This window comes from Heterocephalus glaber, unplaced genomic scaffold, assembly GCF_053883595.1.
Source record: "Heterocephalus glaber isolate CG9 unplaced genomic scaffold, H.glaber_assembly_v1.0 deba00001788, whole genome shotgun sequence".
NCBI classification, from domain to species: Eukaryota; Metazoa; Chordata; class Mammalia; order Rodentia; family Bathyergidae; genus Heterocephalus; species Heterocephalus glaber.
The window spans coordinates 1,003,470-1,028,624 of NW_028258471.1; the positions used below are offsets into that span (position 1 = coordinate 1,003,470).

Consider the following 25,155-nt stretch of genomic DNA (forward strand, 5'->3'; position numbering starts at 1 on the left):
ATATCCTGAAATTTTAAAAGTTATTATAAAATATTAGCTAGTATTCCAAATATATAATTACATATCAATGTCCAGAGCAGCATTATTTCCAACAAAATGTAGAAATAACTTTCAGGTCCATCAATGGATAATGGATAAACAAAATGTGGTATATATAAAATATTGATTTTAGACTATCACAATCTTTCTTATTATAATATTACTGCCAAAGTTATTGTATAAATTCAACTACCTTCTATAAAGAGGATTTCACTACAAGTAGAGCAAGTAGTATCAATATGATTATGACTATATTTTTATCAATGAGATTTTTCTTATTGCCTAACATATTCCTATATACTCTTAGAGAAATAAAAACTCCTTTTCACTATGATAGAAATGCAGAAGAGACTGACTTACCCAATTTGCACTGAACAAGTTTTCCTGAAGGTGTTCAATTTTCCCTGCTTGCTTTTTGACTTTACTTTTCAGCCTGGAATTTTCAAGTTCAAGCCTAAAATATTTATAGAAAAATAATTATTTTCATGGACCTATTTTTAAAAATCACATAATTTTTGAACATTTGAAAGAATATACACAATCTCAAAAACTGGAAAAGTAGATGATTTGGTAATTATCGAGGTTCTAGCTGTGGTGGTGGATAATTCTTCTTCTGCAGTGTTGTGATGGCGCCCAGAGCCTCATATGTAAAGCACATGCTCTTACTATTGCACTATATCCACAGACCTAAATTTCTCAATTCAAGAAACTTTATCAAAGGTAGAATTTCACACAGCTTGATGGAGATTTATTGATTATCTGACATATTTCTCAAATGATATTTCTCATTTGCTTTACAAATGCTCAAGTTATTTGTATAGTGCTTTAAATCATACTTTTGCAGGTGTTCTTGCATCTTCTCAGCACCCTGCACAGCCTCTGTGTATCGATTCCATTTTTCTTCCAACTGAAAAAACAAAACAAAACAAAAAACTTTACTAATAACCAGCCCACCACCAGTTTTCACGCTGCAATTGTACTGGAACACAGCCACAGTGCTCCACATCCGTACTGTTCATAGTTACCTCTGTGCTGCTACTAAGAGTTAACTGAATTGTTGAAGCAAGGATCCTCTGGCCCACAGAGCTCAACATAACACTATCTGGCCCTTTACAGAAAAGTGTATTGATCCCTGCTCTAGGTCTGAAACACACTATTCCTGATTTTAGCTGTCATCAGGTACTCAAACTGACAAAACCAGAAGGCTGGCACAGTACTATGTACCTGTAGTCCCAGCTACTCGGGAAGGTGAGTCTTCAGACCAGCCTTGGCAATTCAGGGAGATCCCTGTGTCGCAGGAAAAAAATCAAAAACAAAAATCTTGGTAAAATGGGGAAAAAGAGGAAATTCCTTTACTCATGCTGTCCTTTTAGTTGTATTTTTATATTACAAACATTATACTGTACTGTTGTATTTTTGTATTCCAAGTACGATTCATCAACCATGAGTTGAAAAATTCTTACACATGACTGACAAGAGGTATGCCAGGGATGCTGAAATGAGCATTACAGTTCAGTAACATCTAGATGGCTCCTGAAACTGTTTGAGAAAAAGTATCTACACAAAAGTGAGAATGCCTGGGCCTGAGTCCCAGCTCCACCAGTTACCAGCAGTGGGATCGTAAGAAGATGAACTTTGTCTTGTTTTCTTCATCTATGAATTGGGAGATAACTACAGCATCTACAGCTCACTAGACTGCTGGGAAAATTAATTGAGGGAATATACATAAAGAGCTTAGAAGAGTATGTGACACACAGTGAGCTATATAAAATCTTTGCCATTAGATATTACTGTGTTTTATGTTTTAATAACATTTGATATTTTAGGGAAGCTGAGGCAGAAGATTGCCTAGGTCCCACCCAGCCTTGGTAATTTAGTGAGATCATGTCTCAAAATTTAAAACAGGAGCTGGGCTTTTTGTCACACACTTGGGATCCTAGCACTTAGCAGGCTGAGGCAGGATTGCTGTAAGCTTGAAGCTACCCGGGGGTGACATTCCAAATTCTAGGTCAGCCTGGGATATAGAGATCCTATCTCAAAAATCAACATGAAACAAATTAGGCCAGGTGTAGCGGTGACTGTCTATAATCCCAGTACTCAGGGAGGCTGAGGCATGAGGATAGCAAATGTAAGCCCAGCCTGGGCAATTTAGCAAGATCCTGTCTCAGAATAAAACATAAAAACAGCCTGGGATTTAGCTCAGTGGAAGGCCCAGGGTTCAGTCTCCAGTGCCAGAAAAAAAATTTTTTTTAAAGGTGAAGCAGTAAAGAGCAAATACAGAAGTTTCCAGGACCAAGCACCAAGGCTCTGGGTGAGGCTGTGGCCAGCAAGGTCCAGGGGGTTTGGATGAGGGAAGAAGGGAGACACTCTGCTGCTCCCTGGTGCCTGCTGAGCTGACCTCAGGCTAGAGAAAGTGAAATCTGATGGCAGGCAATAGAAGAGGTCTTCTCTACAAATTCACTTGGTCACTAGATATTATGTATAGTAGCTGCCCTCTTCCTATTGTGCCTTGTCCCCTCCCCTGTGTGACATCACACCAAGATGGTTGCTCCCACCAAAGAACAAACCCTTCTTCCCAGCATGCCCCTGTTCCCACCTAGAGAGTAACTTAATACTAGCTCACCTCCTACCACCTAGTGACATCACTGGCTCCTCCATTCCCTAGCCACTACCTCACTCAACCCCACCTCAGCTCCTACAAGCCCCACCCCCGCTCCTATAAAAGGCACTTGCTGTCCTGGCCATATTGCTTTTGTCTCTCCTTTGTTCAGAGACAGCCCAGCAGATCTGTTCCCCTAATAAAGGCTTGTTGTGGCCTGGTCTGGTCTTGGTTTTCAGCTCTTTTACCTGACAGCCATTATTCACAAGGCAGGCAGCAATAAATGCAGCGCATGGGGCCCGAAACACACCCCATTGGTTAATCGATGAGACCCACTGATTAATTCAAGTAGCCAACGGTACTTTACTGTAACAACTTACAGTTTATTTTCTCTCAGCACCACTCAGTGGGCAATGATCACACAAACAGTGCTTCCTGGATTGAGTATTACGTAAGTGACGTGACCACGAGAGGGCGCGAAAGCCATGGAGCTGAAGCTACTGGACCTTGTTGCTGCATAAAGGTTTCCAAATCAATTTGTTTCCTGTAAGTGCTGAGCTGCTTTTGCAAGCACCCTGATGAGCAAATGAAGGGTGTGTGGCTTGGTACATAACAGAGCTTTTCAGTTGGTCAAATGCATGGTCTATAAATCCCAGGTATAGCTATATAATGAAGAAAGGCATTTCTTTTCTATGGTGAGAAAAATATGAACATTTGATAGAAAATTCTCCTCTATTAGATAAAGTGCTTCAATTTTATATTTCTTAAAATATCTTTATAATATAAACCTCATTATGGCAATCTTTCAAAGAAATGATTGGTTATAGCATAAAGTAATTAATTTTTTTTTAGACAGGGTCTTGCTTGTAGTTCAGCCTGCCCTTGAACTCACTATGTAGCCCAGGCTGGCCCCAAATGGTGATCCTCTTGCCTCAGCCTCCTGAGTGCTGAGATTACAGGCATGCACCACCATGGCCAATCTTAATTTTTTTCCTAGTAACTGCTAAGGAAAAAATATTTTCAATTTAGTCAAGGACAGGTGATGACATGAATATCAAGACATTATTCTCTCCTTAGGTCAATTAATTTATACTTAGGCCAGATTATTTCTCTTCAAAAAACAAAAAAGGCAATGTAAGATTGCAGACCGGCTGAATTGTTCTCCACAGACCACTGTGCTGCAAACAGTGTGGTCACCAAGAGTCAAACAGGACGAGAAAGCTTCACAGCAAAGAGTAAATTGTGAGCCACTTCTGAATACTGGAGGCCAAATGAAAAGAAACTACTGAGAAGTCAGTACAAATAAAAGCAGGGAGAGGGTGACATCAGGCCACTAACTCAAGAGGATAAAAACCAATGGCAGGGGGAAAAAAGTGAGTGCACAGTAACTGGTGAATGTCTATAGTAGCATTAAGTGCAGCCCAAAGTGATCTATCAACCAACCACAGGTCCTTCAACTGATCAATAGATACATGAGGTAGACATATAATAGAGTACGCAACTCTACAGCAGAAAGAAATGAGCTATAACACAGGTAAACCTTGAAAACACTATGCTAAGTGAAAGAAGCCAATCACAAAGGATAAATGTGAACCCAGTGTGTTGGTGCATGCCTGTAATCCCAGCACTCAGGAGGTTGAGGCAGAGGATTGCTGTGAGTTTGAGGCCAGCCTGAGCTACATAGCAAGACCTTATCTCAAAACAAACAACAACAACAAAAACAACAAAACCCAGGACAAATGTGTATGACTCTATTTATATGAAATGTCCAGAGCCTGCTGCAGACAGGCAGCCACCTGGTTCCACACTACAAAGATGCAGAGGACACCAGACCACCAGACCATGGTACTGGGTCCCGCCACTCCTGGCCCAGAGGTACGGGCTTCTGAGCTGCTGTCCCACTGCTCCTGGTCCAGAGGAAGGGGCTTCCAGGCCACCATCCCTCCCACTGCTCCCAGCCCAGAGGTAGGGGCTTCTGAGCCACCATCCTACTGCTCCTGGTCCAGAGGAAGGGGCTTCCTGGCCACCATCCCTCCTGCTGCCCCCAGCCCAGAGGAAAGGGCTTTTGGGCCTTCTGTCCCACTGCTCCCAGCCCAGAGGAAGGGACTTCTGGGCCACCATCCCTACGGCTGCTCCTGGCCCCTGGCCCACCTCTCCCAGCTCAGAGGAGGTGATCCTCACGGGCACCAACAGCACCCCCCCGCCCCCCAATCAAAATGAGAAAACATGTAAATAAGTCTGAAAACCAGACTTCCAGATCACCTACAGCAACCCCAAAGGGAAATGAGATGGAACACTCTGATACGCAACCACCTGGACCCACTGAACTGGCAACAAAAGGGGATCTGGAAAAAATGAAATCAGAAATAATTTCTCAGATAACAGGAGAAATTGTGCTCCTAGTGCAAGACATGATTAATAAATCTAGAGAGGAGCTGAGGAACATGAAATGTCCAGGACAAGGAAAATAGATACAAAAAAGAGACTGACAGTTTCCTAGGACTGGGGAAGATGGAGAGACAGCTGAGGGATTTGGGGTTTCTTTTCAAGGGGATGAAAATGATCTATAATTGACTGTGGTGATGCTTATGTGACTGAGTAATACTAAAAGATGCTCAATCTTACACTTTAAATGAGTATGTGCATTATAGCTCAATAAAGGTGCTTTTAAGAAAAATCCAATGGCAGAACTTAGATAATTTTCTTAATTCTTTATTTTAGATATGAATACATGATCTGAATACTTCCATATCTTTATTTTAAAATGAAAGAAAAATGAAGGAAATGTGCAACTTTTCAAATAGTTTTAAAATTACACACTCCTTGTTTAATGGCTGAGTTATATTCCTGCAACAAATGAACATCTTTAAATGAGGAATTGTATATAGCATGTACATCACAATATTCAGAGCAAAGAAATGGTCAAAGGAAACTCCAACTTGATGACTTTGCTTTTATCTGCATAACTCTTACATGCAGTATTGTAATGTATATCAGAACATGAAAGTACAGCACTGTATTGTACAGTAAAATCAGCAAAAATTACAGTACTCTATAAACAAGCTGTACTGCACAGAAAAGTATTGAGGTTCTCTAGACAAGATGTACAGAACTAAAAAAAAAAGATGGGTTGTAAGTCCAGGGGGTGGGTTATAAGCTCAAACAGCACACCTCAGTCATAAATCTGAACAATTATTAAACAAGTATGTTGTTAAATGAGGAATATCTGCATCCTAAAACATTTGCCTTTTTGAGAAAACATTTTCTATACAACTCATCTTGAAATCCATGATATAAATATACAAAGATTCTATATTCACAAAACTGAAGGTAAGAAATAAGATAAATTTCTGAAATATTTTGTTAAACATTATTCTCTGATTGAATCTGCCTATATCACCGTGATGACAGATATCACTAAAAATACTGCTTAACAGGAACAAGTCTCTCAACTTTGCTGTAATTCTCAACTTTCCTAAGGTCAAATATTTTAAGGAAAGATGTGGGAAATTATAAGAAAAATGGCAGAAAGAAAGTAAGAGTAACTTATAGTATAAAGATAATAAAATTATAATAGTCATAATGAAAATATAAAAGAAATCTATCCACTGAAATCAGTATCCCAAAACACTATATTATTTAAGCAGCTGTAGATGAACTGCTGACATGTTACATTTCATACATACCTGACTTCTGATTTGACTTAATTTCTTCTTTAAATCCCAGGTCTCATCTTCTAAATTAATGTGATAACGTGACAAAATTTCCAGTGAAGCCTCTGACATAGATTTTTCTTTTAGGGCATCAGCCAGGTCTTGCTGAAGTTGTCTCACAACTACCTGATAAGATATTTCAGTTACTGACTTCATAAATCACCTTATCTTTATGTTAATATTTAACTCACATATCTCCTGAAAAATATCACCACCCACATCAGGTCATCTTTCCAAGTCATCTTCATGTATATGCTCCTGTTTATTGCCAAGTTCACTTAGGGACACAGAAGTGGTGTCTTCCTGCCCAATCACTATTCTGTTACTGGGACACTAGAATCAACCCTCTACCCACTCCTTCTCTGATGAATTTGCAATGCTTACAACCTACTTAAGTCTCAAGAAGAAATGGGCACATGAGTGGGACTGGTGGTGGTAAATTCCACATATTTTCCCTCATTTTGGTTAGAGACTCAAATTAACTTTCGAGTTATATTAGAGTCTATGTTCAACTCTCTGCTCAAATCCCTCCAATAGGTTCCTGTATCATAATAAAAGTAAGTTCCTAGGTAACATGGCCTTCACCTCTTTCCCTGACCTCAGCTGATACAGCTCTCTCCCCTACACACTCCATTCCTGCTGTACATGAATCCCAACACCCGAATTCCTTAGCCTGAAAATGGAGATTCAATGTTCAGGTAATATCACAGATTGCTACAATTATCTTTGTATTGTATAAAGTCATATCCTTTACACAATAGGAACAGCCTCAAAATGAAAAGTACAAGAAAGTTACTTGGGAAAATGTTCAATAAATGACATGTACCCATAAGAAGATTAAATCAACTATGGTTTTGCTGTAAATTGCCACATTTTCCCCAATTTATGATTTAATGAAAAGTTTATGCCTTTTAAAGACTGAGAGGTGATAGGAATATATAATTTGAGATAAACATTTTGAGATTTAGCTCATGCCAACATGAATAAAAATAAAATTATACCAAACAGAAATATATATATAGCCACAGCAGGAAAAGTATCATAAAATATGGCACCTATACTTCAATTCATCTGGGAAATCTGGAATGAACTGTCAAAGTAACCCATTTAATTGAATCTTTTTTGAGGGGTGGGGACGGGGATTGTACTCAGGACCTTGTGCCTGCGAAGCAGACAGCAGAACCACTGAGCTAAATCCCCAGCACAATAGAATCTTAATTTAAAAATACCCATGAGCATTTCCATTCATCTTCTTCATCATGGTCTTAAAATACAGCAACACAAAGATTGAAATTATTTCATGGCAGGGGGCAAGTCAGGGGTACAACATGAATGCAACATGCGCCAGGCCTTGGGTTCAATTCCCAGCACTAAAAACCTCTTGGATCTAACTTTTTGTGTGGATTTCAAATTCAGTTCTACATAACTCTGAAAGTTTAAGACAATGTTTAATGAAGACATGATGATTTTTAATTTTCCATATTTCTGCGGTACAGGTGACAACTCAGAATGTGAACAGATGTGTGCTGCTGGGGTCAGGGCAACAGGGAAACTTGTCACCTCAGGGTTCAATTCATCGGGAACCAGATCTGAGTTGTATTCGCTGCAAACAAGGTATGTTACTGGGCTGATACAGGAGATACATTTATAAACTATATACTTTTATATCCAACTAGGTTAAACATTTATGCAGAGTGAAATTACACTTTGAGTTTCCTTCAGGAAGTTTGACATTTACCTTTCTTGATACTTCTTTTTCTGCTTTCTCCTTTTCATACTGATATATTCTTTCTTGTAAATGATTACATTCATCCATTAACTCTTTATTTCTGTCTTCCAGCATGAGAGTTTGTTTTCTACTCTCACCCTGAAGTGCCTTCACAATACCATGAAACTGGTCTTGGATATTAATTAGTGTCCTTTCTTTCCAGTCAACTTTGTTGTGAGCATCATCCAACTGCTGTCGAAGCAATGCAATTTCACTTTGTAGTTGAGATAATCTCTCTTCTATAGAATCCTGCTTTCCCATGTATTTATTCACTTTCCCTTGTTCATCCTGATACATGTGCTTAATTTCTTCATTGGACACTGTGTTTGCTTTAGGTCTCTTTGTATCTGTTCTAAAACTGAAGTATTTTCTCTAAGAGCATCTCTTAAATGATGGAGCTCAATTTCTTTTTTTTTAATTAAATTCTTTTAGTGGTACATTCTAGGTATACAACACAATTACATTTCTCATTGGGAATTGTACCTTTACATAATGCATCTTGGTTCTTATATTTTCCACCTTTCCTAGCCCTCCCTTCACCCCCTCCACCCTTCCCTATTTACAAAGACTTTATTTCCATTTTTTTCATTTCTCATCATTTTTCCTTTCCCTTCTTTCCTTTCCCCTGCCCCTCCCACTACCCCTACCCCTTTGGACCTTACTTCCTATTTTGCATTTTCGATTATTCATTCTAATAATTGGTACATTTTAGGTATACAATATAATGACATTCATCATTGGAAATTTGCACCTTTACATAGTCTCTTTTGGTTCTTATTTTTCACCCTTGCCCAGCCCTCCCTTCAACCCCTCCAGCCCTCCCTATTTACAAAGATTTTGTTCCTATTTTTCCATTTTCTCATATTAATCCCATTCCCTTCTGTCCTTTCCCCTAGCCCTCCCACTTCCTTCCCCTTTGCCCTTTTCTTCCTATTTCACATTACCTATTATACATTTTAGTCCTTATTTACACTTTCAGTTTCTCACACCAGAGAAACTATTCGGTATTTATACATGTGTGTCCTATTTATTTCACTTAAGAGTATCACCTCAATATGCATCCACTTAGCTATAAATGTCTCTAATTTCTCATTTTTTATGGCTGAGTAGTACTCTGTTTTATTAAAAAACCACATTTTCTTTATCCAGTCTCCAGTTGATGGGTATTTGGGCTGTTTCCAAGTTTTAGCTATTACAAACTGCACTGCTATGAACGTGGGTGCACATATACCACTGTGGTATGATTCTTTTAATTCTTTGGGGAAGATCCCCAGCAGTGGAATAGCAGGGTTAAATGGGACTTCCAGTCCTAGTTCTTTGAGGTATCTCCATACTGATTTCCACAGTGGTTGCACCAGTCTACACTCCCACCAGCAGTGGAGCAGGGTTCCTCTTTCCCCACAGCCCCACCAGCATTTCTAATTGATTTCATGATAGCAGCCATTCTTTCTGGAGTGAAGTGGAATCTCAGCATTGTTTTCATTTGCATCTCTCGAATGACCAGTGATGTTGAACATTTTTTCATGTATTTGCTATTTCTACTTCTTTGTGTGAGAAATGTCTGTTCATTTCAGATGCCCATTTTTGGATTGGGTCTTTAAATTTGGGAGGTCTGATCTTTTTAAGTTCTTTATAGATTTGAGATAGTAGACCTTTGTCTGAGGAAGAGCAGCTGAAGATTTTTTCCCACATTGTGGGTTGTCTCTACACACTGCTGCTGGTTCCCCTTGCTGTGCAGAAGCCTTTTAATAAGGAGAGATCTCATTTGTTGATTGTTTGTGCTAGTTCAGGGGCAACTGAGGTTTTGTTCAAAAAATCTTTTCCTACACCAATGTCTTCAAGGGTTCTACCTAACCTCTGTTCCAACTGGTTCAGAGTTTGTATATTAATATTTAGATCTTGAATCCATTTTGATTTTAGTTGAGTGCATGGTGAGAGATATAGGTCTAGTTTTAATCTTTGGCAAGTTGAAGCCCAATTTTTCCAGCACCATTTATTAAAGAGGCTATCTTTCCTCCAGTGAGGGTGTTTGGCTCCTTTATCGAAGATGAGATGGCTGAGTGTGTCTGGCATTGTTTCTGCATCTTCTAATCTGTTCCACTGGTCCTCAAATCTGTTTCTTTGCCCATACCATCCTGTTTTTATCACAGTAGCTTTGTAGTAGAGTTGCAGGCTGGGGATTGTGATATCCCCTGCCATGTCTCTGTTACCTAGAATTGCTTTTGCTATTCTGGGTCCCTTCTTGTTCCAAATGAATTTTGGGATTGTTTTCTTGAGGTCTATGAAGTATGCTGCTGGGATCTCAATTGGAATTGCATTAAATCTTTATAGCAGTTTTGGAAGTATGGCCATTTTCACTCTACTCATGCTTCCTACTCAGGAGCAGGGGATGTCTGTCCATTTTCTGATATCATCTTCAATCTCTCTTTTCAGAGTGCCATAGTTTTCAGAGAAGAGGTCTTTGATTTCTTTTGTTAGGTTGATTCCTAGGTATTTCAGTTTTTTGGATGCTATTGTGAAAGGAATTATTTGCCCTATTTCTCTCTCAGTGAGTCTGTCATTCATGTAGAGGAAAGCTATTGATTTTTGTGTGTTGACCTTGTAACCAGCTACTTGACTGAATTTGGTTATTAAGTCTAGAAGACTTTTGGTGGAGTTCTTGGGGTCTTCTATATAGAGTATCATGTCATCTGCAAATAATGACAATTTGACTTCTTCATTTCCTATCTTTATTCCTTCTATTTCTTTCTCTTGTCTAATTGCTGTGGCTAATGTTTCCAGAACTATACTGAACAAGAGTGGTGATAGTGGACATCCTTGTCTTGTTCCTGATTTTAGTGTGAAGGATTTCAGTTTGTGACCATTTCGTATGATATTGGCTGTTGGTTTTTCATAGATGGCTTCTATCAGCTTGAGATAGAGACCATCTATTCCAATTTTTTGTAGGGTTTTTATCATCAATGCATTTTGGATTTTGTGAAATGCTTTTTCTGCACCTATGGAGATAATCATATAGTTTTTGTCCTTGGCTCTATTGATATAGTGTATTACATTGATTGATTTGCATATATTGAACCATCCCTGCATCCCTGGGATGAATCCCACTTGATCAGGGTGTATGATCTTCTTGATGATCTTCTGCATTCTGTTTGCCAGTATCTTATTAAGGATTTTTGCATCTATGTTCATTAGTAAGGTTGGCCTATAGTTCTCCTTTTGGTTGGGTCTTTCTCTGCTTTGGGCATCAAGGTGATGCTTGCTTCCAGGAATGAATTTGGGAGTATTGCTTCCCTTTCAGTTTCATTGAAGAGTTTAAACAGTAGTGGCAGTAGTTCCTCTCTAAATGTCTTGTAGAATTCAGCAGTGAAGCCATCAGGGCCCAGGCTTTTCTTAGTTCATAAGTTTTTAATTACATTTTCAATTTCATTGGTTGATATTGGGTTGTTCAGAATTTTTAGGTCTTCTTCATTCAACTTTGGTGAATCATATGTATCTAGGAATCTGTCCATTTCTTCTGTGTTGTTCATCTTATTGGCATATAGGTTCTGGAAGTAGGTATTGATGATTCTCTGGATTTCTGCTGGGTCTGTTGTAATTTCACCCTTTTCATTCCTAATTGCATGGATTTGGGCCTTTTCTTTCCTTTTTCTGACAAGGTTGGCTAAGGGTTTGTCAATTTTGTTGATTCTTTTGAAGAACCAACTCTTGGCTTCATTGATTTTTTTGTATCATTCTCTTAGTCTCCATTGCATTGATTTTTCCTCTGATCTTCAAAATTTCCTCCCTTGTATGGGCTTTGGGGTTGTCCTGCTCTTCTTTTTCTAGAAGCTTGAGGTTCAGCATCAGGTTGTTTAATTGGGCTCAATCTGTTTTCCTAATATGTGTATTCACTGCTATGAATTTCCCTCGTAAGACTTTCATTGTGTCCCATAGATTCCTATATGTTGTATTGTCATTGTCATTTAATTGAAGGAACTGTCTTATTTCTTGTTTAATTTCCTCTGTGACCCTTTAGTTATTCAGAAGTGTGTTGTTCAATTTCCATGTGTTTATGAAATTTTTTGTTTCTTTTGCTATGGATCTACAATTTCATCACACTATGGTCTGATAATATACAGGGGATAACTTCAATTCCTTTGCACTTACTTGAACATGTTCTATGTGTATGTGGTCTATTTTTGAGAATAACCCATGTGCAGCTGAGAAGAATGTGTATTCTGATTTTGTGGGGTGGAAGACTCTGTAAACATCTGTTAAGTTCATTTGTTCAAGAATTTGATTGAGTTCTAGTATTTCATTACTTATTTTTAGTCTAGTTGATCCATCTATTTGTGACAGTGGGGTATTGAGGTCCCCCACCACCATTGTATTAGTGCATATATGACTTTTCATGTCCATTAGTATTTGTTTTATATAGTTGGGTGCACTAGTGTTTGGTGCATAGGTATTTATGATTGTCACCTCTTCCTCTTGGATTCTTCCCTTTACAAGGATGTAGTGTCCTTCTTCATCTCTCTTAATCAGTGTTGGTTTGAAATCTACTTGATCTGCAAAGAGGATAGCTACTGCTGCTTTTTGGGGGGTTCCTGTCACATGGAGTATTGTTTTCCACCCTTTAACTTTCAGTCTATGAGTTTCCTTTTGAATTGTGTTTCTTGTATGCAGCATATTGTTGGATTTTGCTTCTTGACCCATTCTGCCAGTCTATTTCTTCTGATTGGTGAATTGAGACCATTAACATTGGTGGTTATAACTGAAACATACTGACTGGTCATTGCCATGACTTTTTCTTTTTGTTGGGTTCTCCCCCTTTACATTTAATTTCTTGTCATGCCAGATGGGTTCATTCTGCTTTGCTTCCTGGGGTTGTGATCCTCAATGTCTGTTCCTAGGATATTGTGTAAAATTCTTTGGAGTGTTGGTTTGGTATTCACGAAGTTCCTAAGGTGCTCTTTGTCATGAAAGTATCTTATTTCTCCATCCATTTTGAAAGATAGTTTTGCAGGGTACATCAATCTGAGTTGGAGGGTGTTTTCTTTTAGGGCTTGGAATATGTCACTCCAAGCTCTTCTTGCCTTGATGGTTTGTGTTGGGAAGTCTGCTGTGATTCTGATGGGCTTTCCTTTGTATGTGATTTGTTTCTTTTCTCTAACTGCTTGGAGAACTTTGTTCTTCTGTTGAGTTTCTGCAATCTTAACAATTATATGCCTATGTGTAGATTTTTTTTGATCAAGGCTATTTGGAGTCCTATATGCCTCACTTATCTGTATGTCAAGCTCTTTTCCCGTGCTTGGGAAGTTTTCTGCCATTATTTCTGTGAAGAGATTATTTATGTCATCTGCACTCTCTCCTGTTTCTTCATTGAGCCCAATCAGTCTTATGTTATTCTTTTTTGCATCATCTAGCAGCTGCTGGATTGATTTCTCATGTTCCCTTAGAATTTTGAAGCAATTTTTCTTTTCCTGGTCACTAATTGCAATCTTATCTTCTATATCTGAAATTCTGTGCTCACATTGGTGCATTCTGCTGTGTAGACTTTCAGTGGAGTTTTTCATGTCCTGGAAATCTATTTGCATCTGTTTTATGGATTCCATTTGTTTCCTATGTTGGGATTCCATCATGTTCCTGAGCTCCTCTCTAGATTTATTAATCATGTCTCGCACTAGGAGCACAATTTCTCCTGTTATCTGAGAAATTATTTCTGATATCATTTTTTCCAGATCCCCTTTTGTTGCCAGTTCAGTGGGTCAAGGTTGTTGAGTATCAGAGTGTTCCATCTCATTTCCCTTTGGGGTTGCTGTAGGTGATCTGGAAGTCTGGTTTTGAGACTTTACGTGTTTTCTCATTTCGACTTGGGGGGCCGGCTGTTGGTGCCTGCATGGATTACCTCCTCTGAGCTGGGAGAGGTGAGACAGGAGCTGGGAGCAGCAGTAGGGATGGTGGCCCAAAAGCCCTTTCCTGTGGGCTGGGGGCATCAGGAGGGATGGTGGTTGGGAAGCCCCTTCCTCTGGTCCAGGAGCAGTGCGATGGTGGCTCAGAAACCCCTCCCTCTGGGCCGGGAGCAGTGGGAGGGCTGGTGGCCTGGAAGCTCCTTCCTCTGAGCCAGCAGCGGTGGGACAGAAGGTGGCCCAAAAGCCCTTTCCTCTGGGCTGGGAGCAGTGAGAGGGATGGTGGCCGAGAAGCCCCTTCTTCTGGGCCAGGAGCAGTGGGATGGTGGCTCAGAAGCTGGTACCTCTGGGCCAGGAGCAGCGGGACTCAGTATCTTGGTCTGGTGGTCCGGTGTCCTCTGTGTCTTTGTAGTGTGGAACCAGATGGCTGTACAGAGGAGCAGGGCGGCCAGGTGTTCAGTTGATTGTTGCCTGGGTGCGGGCTGATTTGGCGTGTTCAGTGCAACTTGGGACCTCAATAGGGTGTCCGCAGACCTGCCTGTCTGCAGCGGGCTGATTCCACTTGTTCTGTGTGACTCGGGACCTCGATAGGGTGTCCGCAGACCTGCCTGTCTGCAGCGGGCTGATTCGGCACGTTCCGCGCAACCTGGAGCTCAATTTCTAGGGTATTGAATTTTCTTCCAGCTTGAGAAAGCTGTTGGGAAAGCATGTCATTTAAGGTAGATATATCAAAATTCAGCTTGTCCTGTAAACGAACCCACTCTTCCCTTGCTCTCTGGAAATCAAGTTTCACACCTTCTTTTGATGTCTGACTTTCATCATAATCGTGTACAGCAGCAGCCAGATTGGAATGGTATGATTCAATTTCTGTTTCTGGTCTTTCCTTGATTTGTTTTTCATTCTCCAGTTTTGAATTTAGCAGTGCATTTTCTACTCTCAGACTGTTAAGATGTCCATTACATTGAAATATTCTTTCCTCATTCAGTTTTATTGTCCTTTGAAGGTCATCATTCTTTTTATTTGCAATTTCAATATCTTCCAGATATTTTTTTTCCTTTACCTGGTTCTGATTTTTTATTGCATCTATTTCTAGTCTTAACCTGGCAATTTCATCCTGCAACCTGTGATTTTCATGCAATAGATCTTCATGACTAACAGAAACCTAAGTAAAACAAAGGAGACATTTAGCTAGCACTCAATAAAATGACATACTGCAATTTCCTCTGAAATTAAATCACCTGCATAGTTATACAATGAAAGGCCTGCAATAAATATATATCCAACTGAGTAAAAGCTGACAGAAACATCAAAGCTTACAGAAGCATAAGTTCCCAGAAATTTAAAAAGGTTTTTAAAAAAGTTGAAATGAAGGCACAATCCATAATTGTAAAAAAGAAACAGTAATTCTGAGGAATCTCAGAATTGGAAAAACTTTTTCTGAATTACAACGGATCCAAGACGTAAAGTAAAAATGTGATCACATTAAAAATTATGTATACATTCTGATATCTAATGTATATAGCCAGTCCCTAGTAAGGACCTAAAGCTATAAAAGTATTGTAACAGATGAAGTTTTCTAAAATTCTTTCAGTTCCTTTATTCTGAAAATATTACATAGTCCCCTTTTCTAACATTTTTGTAGTCAGTTGTAAGAATTAGTTATTGATAAATGCTAAATCTAAGTACCACACTAATACTTCTACATATATCAAGAACTCATTTTAGTTAAATAATTCTGAAAAGAAGAGGTTAAAATATAAGCAAACCAACCACAGGATTTCCCCAGGTCTTTGACTCTACAACTAGTACTCCTTCACCCAACTAGTTTTTTTCTGTACTATAAATATATAAATAAAAAGGTTTATATTTTAAAGTATGTATGGTAAATGAGATAAAATTGGTAGCACTCCTCTTAGAAAATCCTGAGATAAGGTGTTGTTGCAATAATTCTTTGTTTCCTTTTCAGTGTCTGAAACACTAGTAAATGTGAGACAGGAAAAGACACTGAGCTAATTTAATAGGAACAAAACGTCAGCTCTTTACTTGGAGTGCATTGTCACTCTTCTCAAAAGTGAAGAAATTCCTTCTAAAATAGGATCTCTGCTGGCCACACTTCTCCTTCTCACCCACTAGTGGTAGTAATAAACAAACCTCCACACTAACACACCAATGGGGTGAAATCACTGTCTAAAACTAGAACGTTTCCTGTTAGTAACAAGGACTTTAAGATCATAGAAAAACCATTAATGCCTGTGGGAAATATTAAAAACCTCTCCTTGAGGTGAGGCCATTGTGAATTTGAACACATGACCACTGCAGACCAGTGGAGGTCAATGAAGATCACTACTTTATAAGTCCAAAATGTCACCACCACAAAAATATGTATACTGTTTTTAGTACACACATAAACAGTTTAAAAGTCTTCCATGCTTTCCATATATGTCTGTAGTTGGCCTTTAACATGTGTGTGTGGTTTTTTTTTTTGATACTGGAGATCAAACTGCCTTTAACATATGTACAAAGACAAACACATGCATTTGAAAATGGCCAAAGAAAGTACCTCAGGACTCATTTTCTCTCTGCCCTTTCTATCTCTTTTTTTTCACAAAAGTGATTTGCCAGAATCCCATCTTGTAACATACTGGAATTCTGTTCTTGAGAAAGTTGCCTCAGGGTGTCATTTTGTTCCTCTAAAACGTAGGGAAACATTTCATTATGTTTTCTAACTCATACCTTTGGGGAGGAATCTAAAAGTTTAACAGCAGAACCTTTAAGGGAAAAAAACTTAAAAGGAAGTAGCCTATTAAAGCCCAAAGACCTGTATGCCATATGAATAACTCAAAATTTAAACTGCATAGGGCCAGGGATTTAGCTCAGTGGTTCCAGCGCCTGCCTTGCATGCACAAGGTCCTGAGTTCAATCCCCGGTGCCAAAAAAAAAAATTTAAACTGCATAAATGTCAGCTAAAATTTGTTAAAGAGCAAAAATGTTTATTAAATATAGGCACAGATAGTATTGTGAAATAAAATTTCATCAAGAAACATTTAACTAATTTCAAAGCTAGTTAGCTTTAACATAAAAATACTTAAACTGACATTCATGTTCGTGATTAAACCCAATTTACCTTTCATTCCTTTATTCAAAAAAATATACTGAGGTATTAGATGTTAAGATTTATAATAAATATTTTTAGTTATAAATATCATAATTTTTTTAGGGTGAGGTAACATTTTGTTTTCAACCTAAATAATATACTAATATGCTGTATAACAACATTTTGTTCAACAATAGAGGGTACACTCAACTATGGCCCTTAAGATTATATTATTATATTGCTCAGTGATGTGATAGATGTTTTAAGTGTGCAAGATCATACACTCATGATGTTTGCATAATAATGAAATTGCCAAACAATACATGTCTTGGATTGTGTTCCCAATGTTAACCAACACATGTCTATATATTAAATCGAAGAAATACTATAATATCAATAAGACAGAAATATGAAACTCTTATCAAATATTAATTTACCAAATCCAATTTAATTCTTTTTTGTTTTGTTTTGTTTTTTGGTACTGGGGATTGAACTCGGGACTTTGTGCTTGTGAGGCAGGCGCCGAAACAACTGAGCTAAATCCCCAGCCCTCAATTTAATTCTTACAGTCTTCAGTTCAATATCTAGTGTTGTAAGAGAAATTTCAAGTTGGTGTTTTGCTTCAACTACTTGATAATATTGTTCTTCTTTTTTTCCTTAACTGTTCTTTAATTTTTTCATAAAACTGATCAACATCTCTTCTCTTCTTGTTGTAAGGCAAATCTGCGGGTAAATATGCTTATTTAAAAATGCATTTTGTTAGAGAATAAAAAGTTCATTTGTGATCTGGCTCTGGATATGTTGATTTGTTACTCTAATAAAATTTCTATGCTTTCAGATATTTTTCCTTCCTAGTTCTTGTATTCTAATTCTCTCACTTCAATCTCTTCTAAAGCACACATACACTTGAAGGGTAGTAGTGAAAAAATATTCTATTGAGTTTCTGTTACTATTACAGCTTGTAAGTATCATAGAAAAGGAATTTTGAAATTAGTAAAGTTACAAATTGAAACTATCTTTTTAGCTGGGTGTGACAGAACATGCCTGTAATCAATCCCAGGTATTAGGGAGGCTGAGGTGGGAGGATCACAAGTTTGAGGCCAGCCTGGGCAACCTACCAAGACTGTCTCAAAAAAAAAAGAGCTGAGGATGTAGCTCAGTACTCCCTGGTTTTAATCCCTGGCACTAGTAAACAAAACAAAGAGAAGCAAAAAAAGAAAAAAAAAAAGAAAAAAGAAAACCTTTTTTACATAGTCATTACTCCTCAATTAAAACAGAATGTTAACTAGGTTTTTCAAAAATCAATGTTTACACCAGGGATTTAGCTCAGTGGTTCCAGCACCTGCCTCGCAAATGCAAAGTCCTGAGTTTTATCCCTGGTACAAAAAAAAGGGCAATGTTTACAAATTAAAAATAAAATTTTCCTTTTATGAAACATTACAGGTATCCCTAAAATGATTTATACTGTAAGACAGGACCTTCAGATGTTTTTTACACAACATGTCATGATAATCCAAGATAAGGCTAAGGAGTCTAATAATTGTTATCACACTTTCTATGTTTATTTTGGGGGAATAATTTCAACTTATTTGTTGACTATTAGGTATTTTATAAACTGTAAGACTCCATAACTCTGTAATCATAAAACTCCCCTAGCCCCACTTGTGACTGAATGTGAGTAAATAGATAAAGATGCTTCTTAGTTCCGGGACACTAGATAAGATCCCTATCAGTCATAATTATGGACACTAGATAAGATCCCTATCAGTCATAATTATCCAACCCTTTGTTCAGACACCACTATCTATAGACCAATCTACAAAGCATCTGCTGACTAACAGTACATGTCAGGCTAATTAACATATAAATGTAAGACCACTAAACCTTTGTTCCTTCTTCTGTAAATTTTGCCTGTTAACTCCCCTGCAAGCCCCTATAAAAGGAGCCTCAGACTCTGGACTACGCCTCTCTAAGCTACTTTGCTTTGGGAGTGCCGTCTGGCCAGACTAAGGTCTGTTTCACTTTCCAACTTGTCCGGTGTGTTCCTTCTCGGGTGTTCTTCGCTGCAGTCAGCTCCTTGGAGCATTTGGTAAGGCCTTTGGTCTTACATTCTGGAGGCACCACTGGGATCCCTGGGTGTGCTCCACTTCAGCTCCTTGGAGCATTTGGTAAGGCCTTTGGTCTTACATTCTGGAGGCACTGCTGGGATCCCCGGGTGTGCTCCACTCCAGCTCCTTGGAGCATTTGGTAAGGCATTTGGTCTTACATTCTGGAGGCACCGCTGGGATCCCTGGGTGTGCTTCACTATAGTCAGCTCCTCAGAGCTTTTGGTAAAGACAGCGGTCTTACATAAACAATTTAAACATCTCTTTGGAATAAGACAGGATCTAAATATTTAACCCAAAACAGTATTATATTCTTTCAGTACAGAATCATGAATTAATATTACCTATGAGAGAGAAGTTGGATAAACTAATCAATGTCACTTTCCATTTGCTTTTTATTTCATGCATTTTGAGAATAACAGTAGCTGGGGGAAGAAAAGGAGAAGGAAGAGAAAGAGGAGAAGGAAGAGGAGAAGAAAGAGGAAGAAAACTACACTTTTAAAAACATTCTTCTAGGTTGAGAAAAATGGCTATTACGCTTTTGTCTAAATGTCCTACAAAGCCTCAGGAGGTCATGGGTGGGACTTTTTCAGAGGTGGCTGGATCTAGAGTGTGTGATGCTGGGATTAAGGGTGTGTGATTACTAAACTGATCTGATTTGTTTGGCATAGTTCTGAGTAGGATTAAGGGTGGCCCACCCTGGGTGTGAGTGCTACCCACAGTAAAGGCAGGTAGCTTGGGTAAAATATAAGGGACAGAAAGAGGGCTAATGTGGTCATTTGTCACTTGGGGCTTTCTACTTCACTGCTTTACTGACTTCTACCTGCCCTGCTTTGCCATGGACTGTTTCTCCTTTGCAATGCCCCTCTGCCATGCCACCCTGCCTTGGAGCCAGCTCATTATGGACTGAAACCTCCTACAAATGGTGAGCTGAAATAAACCTTTCCTCCTTTAACTCTGGGTATCTCAGCAACAAAAAAAGTAGCTAAGACAATGGCCATTTCTACTGTTGGAGAAACTGTAAATTAATATGAACTTTCTTGAGAACACTTCAGAAATACTGATCAAAGACCTTTTAAAAAAGTTCTTATATGGGCCAGGGATTTAGCTCAGTGGTTCTGGCCCCTGCCTCGCAAGTGCAAGGTCCCAAGTTTGATCCTTGGTACAAAAAAAAAGTTCTTGTACTTTAGTAAAATAATCCTGTATTAAGAATGTATTCAAAGCAAAGATATAGAAAATGCTTTACATAAGGAATGTTCTTTGCAGCATTTTTTTTTGTATTGGAGATCAAACTCGGGTCCTTGCACTTGTGCAGCAGGTGGCAAATGCAGCATTAATTATAACACAAAAACAAAACCACAAAATTCTATTTGCTAAATAGGGAGATTTCTAGATAACCACTAAAATTATTATTTAGAAAAGTATGCATTTAATTGTTAGATAAATTCACAGTTATCAACTTGTTATATCATTTCCAAGAATGCATACTCTACAGACTAGGAAGTTTTCTTCCCTGCAAAGCAACAGACAATAAATCACCAATTACAAAATTTCTCGTACATGTCAGTAGTATATAGTTTAAATGTTTCTTTAAAGCAGAGATACCATACCTTAAATTGCCAAGTTCTCCTTCTCAATGTACTTTCTCATGTTCTAACTGTGATTTCACTTCTTTTGTTTCTGTTAGTTCTTTTTGTAGTCTTCAACCTTATTTTCCAAGTTTTTAGTTTTCCCTGTAAGCAATTCATCATGATCTTTTTAAAGTTCTATTGATGTTTCATAGAAATGTAATGCCTCCCATATTTTTAATACACTAACAGAACCTGATCTGGGAGAAAACAAGATGGAAATGAATACCTTTTGTGTATTAAGATCATATTTTCAATTCAATCATTCATACACTGAATAAGTGTGTATATAGTGTGTGAGCTAATTTTACTGAATTCTTCAGATACAGTAGACTTCTACTCTGTTTTTGTTTTTTTTGGGGGGGGGTTGATGCCAGAGATTGAACTCAGGTCCTTGTGCTTGCGAGGCAGATGGCAGAACCACTGAGTTAAATTCTCGGCCCCTTCTACTCTTGTTTATCTTAAAATCCAGTGGAGAAAAAAGACAAACTGACTGTAAATTTAAGAGCCTTGTCATCAAGCTACAGTAGGTGCTGAGACTCTGTGGCAATCTGCTTCTAGACAAGATGGAGTTGCAGGTACTGATTTAAGTTCCTATTGAAACAATCAAAACAATGCAGACAAAAATACATCAATTTTCAGGACAATGGACTCTAGGCAATGAAGACAATCATCTCTGATAGGTAGGAAACAAATGAAGTAAGCATTCTGAATGTCTCAGTTCCCTGCCCCAACAAAAGGAGAAGAACTGGAGTCCACCACACTGCCTGTCCTAAGGCAGTGAAGCTGAGTCTGATAAAACCAACGCAGAGAACTCAGGAGAGAGCAAGGAAGAGGAGAAGACAGTACAGAAAGAACCCCAGAGGTCTGCAAAGTCCTCCTTCCTCTAGTATTGAGCAGAGTAACAACACAATTATGCCAGGAAACTACCTGAGATCCAGAGAAAAAACATCTGAAAAGATTAGAGGAAACTGCTTGGTGCTCACACAGGCTGGAAAAACTCACAATTCACAGGACAATGGGTAATGAGAAAGACCTTGCGTCAGCACTGGGGAATTAACCATAGGCTAAATATTGTTCTGATACACCTAACGAATCATAAAATCAAGACCAGGAAGCATGAAGCTGTTTATAAGAAACTTAAGTGTATCAAAAAATACAGGGAGAAGTAGAGTCATGAAAAGTATTTTTAAAAATCCAAATTGCATTTGTAGGGATGGAAACTGATAGCAATCAAATGGCATGAAAAACAACCCTACAGCTGACTCTTGAACATCACAGATTTGAACTGTACAGGTCAGGTTTTTATTGAGAGATGTTCAGACAATTTGAAAAACCTTACAGATGAACCAAATAGTTTAGAAATATTAAAAAAGTTAAAGAAAAAGAATATCATAAATGCGTGCAATATATGTAGATAAGTCCATCATGTGCTACCATAAAATATATACAGATCCATTATAAAAAGTTAAAATCTGCCAACATTTATGCACACAGACTTTAATTTGAAGTCAAGAGAAATATAAACAAACACAAAAATATAGGTCCATGTCACCTGTTACTTCAGAGACACCTCCTGTTGCTACTGTGTGAGCTCACGTGTTAGAGCATGCACTTACAAAGCCACAGAAGGTTAATCATCTCCATGTGAGCAGCTTATCTCTCTAGTGAAGTGTCACAGTTAAAAGGGATTTCTTACAGTTCTCAAGCATTTTTCACCATATGTAATACATTTAACATGTAAAAATTTGTGTTTATCAACTGTTTATATTATTGGTAAGGCTTCTGCTTAACAGCAGGCATCAGTAGTTAAGTTTTTGGAGAGTCAAAATATACATACAGATTTTGACTCCATAGGGGTCGGCACTTCATGTTAAATGAAAATGGTCTAAAAACTTCAATTAAAAGGCAAGGGACCAGGGATTTAGCTCAGTGGCACCATGCTGGCCTCACAAACACAAGGTACTGAGTTTGAACTCCGGGACCCTCCACCCCCCCAAAAAAGAAAAGAAAAACAAAAAGGCAAGTTGTCAAAATGGATGAAAAGTATGATGCTTATGAGAAATATATTTTAAAAACACAAATTGGTTAAAAAGATGGAAAAATACCACACTAACACTTGACAAAAGAAGGCTGAGCAGAAATGGCTATATTAAATACCAAAGTAGACCTCTCACAATAAAATTCTATCATCTACAACAAACTAGGTCATTTCATAATGATAAAAGGTTTAATTAATGAAGAAGATACACAATCCTGAACATTTATGCACCCAATAACAGCTTCAAAAACACTTGAGGTCAAAACTGATAGAACTGCAAAAAGATATAGACAAATTCACAAGTATGATCTGAAATTTCTATACCCCTTATTCAAAAAATTATAGGACAAGTAGCAGAAAATCAGAATAGAGTAGACCTGAACATCACAATTCTTAAGAAAACAGAACATATTCTAAGACCATATCAGTAAAAGGATTAGGTCAAAATGATTTAATCTGTGCACAACATGTTCCCTGATCACAAAACAATCAAATAAGAGATCAATAACAAAAATATGTCTGGGAAATAATCACCTACCTAAGTAACACATGGAAGCTAACACATAACTAAGTAACTGGGTCAGAGGTAACAGAAATTAGAAAAAGGAAAAGGAGCCAGGGATGTAGCTCAGTGTTAAAGTCTTGGATTCTAAATAAATAAGAAAATAAATGGAAAGGGAAGATGAAAGAGACAAAAGAAGAAATGAGATGAGAAAGAAAGCAAAATTAGAAGGAAAGGGAATAAAAAGAGAAGGAAGAAAAGAAAAATCTAATTAAAGGTATCTTGAAAAAATATATAAAATTAGAAAATAATGACATAGATCATAATAGAAATGAAAAGAAAAACAAAAAGACTGGATTTTCCCTCGAGGGTTTGTTTTTTGTTTTTATTTTTGTTATTTTCTGTTTCAGAAAGATAGGATGCTGGAGAGGGAAGCAAGCTTTTCAGTGCTTTTACGGATGTCTCAGGATATTCCACCTTGATGTTAATGCAGACTGTATGGAAATTTAAACTTGTCTCAAACATACTTTTAAGGCTACCAACAGTTGTTATCTCCAGCAACTGATCATCCTCTAGAATGGACAAAGTTGATTCACCTAGCTTATTCACAAGTGGATTACAGATCCATTTCCTTCCAAGACGGGGGCTCTTTCATTGGTTGAGCCATAATGCTCAAACTTTTGAAAGCTGAGATAGGTGATCATGCTTCAGCTGGGACAAAGGAGGCCCTGGCTCAGTCTCTTTTGGAATCTCTGTTAATGTGTGAAACTGTCAAAAACCCAGCATTCACTATTATTGCCTCCATAATTCCAGTTTGGCTTTGAATGCATCCAATTTATTTGCCAACTTGAACACACACAGTTGTTCTCTTATTATTACTATTAATTAGTACATGTTTGCAGTATATAATGCAACATTCATCTTAGGGATGTACTTAACATATCTTAATTATTTTCCTTTTAAAAATACACTTTAGTATGAATTTTACTTTTATTAATGACTATTTAAAAAATCTATTCTGTATTACTATTTCTCTTTGTCTTGTTTGGTTAATGGAATTACTTTCACTTGTCAATGTTACTGGTCGTTATTCTCTCCTCTTAAACCTGTGCTGAGGATTGAATGCAGCAGTTTGAACACGTTGAGTAGGTGCTCTGACACTAAGACAGACCCACAACCCTGGGCTCATCCTTGCAAAAACAACTGATTATAAGATTAATGTGGTAGTGGAAGAGATATCCATTCCAACAGATGTACAAAAATCTCAAAATAGAAACACAAGGAACATGGAACAACAAGGCAACAAGATGCCTCCAAAAGTTTACAATTCCCCAATAACTGAATCCATGGATACTGAAGTGGATGAACTGGACAAAGAATTCAAAAAAAAGTTAAAATAACCAGTGAATTCAAAGAAGACACAAATTGCTGAATGAATTGAGGAAGATAATACAGGATATGAAAGACCACTTCAATAAAGAGATACAGACTCTGAAAAAGAGCTAAACAATTCTTGGAAGTGGAAATCTCAGTGAGAAAATTCAGTTAAAAGTCTCACCAATGGGTTAGAGCAAGCAGAAGAATGAATATCAAGTCTTAAAGATAAGGTGAATAAACTAGAATTCAATAAAGAACTAGACAGCAATAAAGAAAAAAATAAACTATGAACAAAATATACATCTCTGGGACAACATTAAAAGAACCAAGGTTAGCTGAGCATGGTGGTGCATGCCTGTAATCCCAGCACTCGGGAAGCTGAGGCAGGAGGATTGCTGTGG

The 25,155-nt window shown here is 37.9% G+C and overlaps 1 pseudogene; it reads right to left on the reverse strand.

The window, feature by feature from the left end:
• LOC147820883 (ankyrin repeat domain-containing protein 26-like) overlaps nt 1-25,155 on the reverse strand; it is a 99,541-nt pseudogene that overhangs the window by 49,989 nt on the left and 24,397 nt on the right.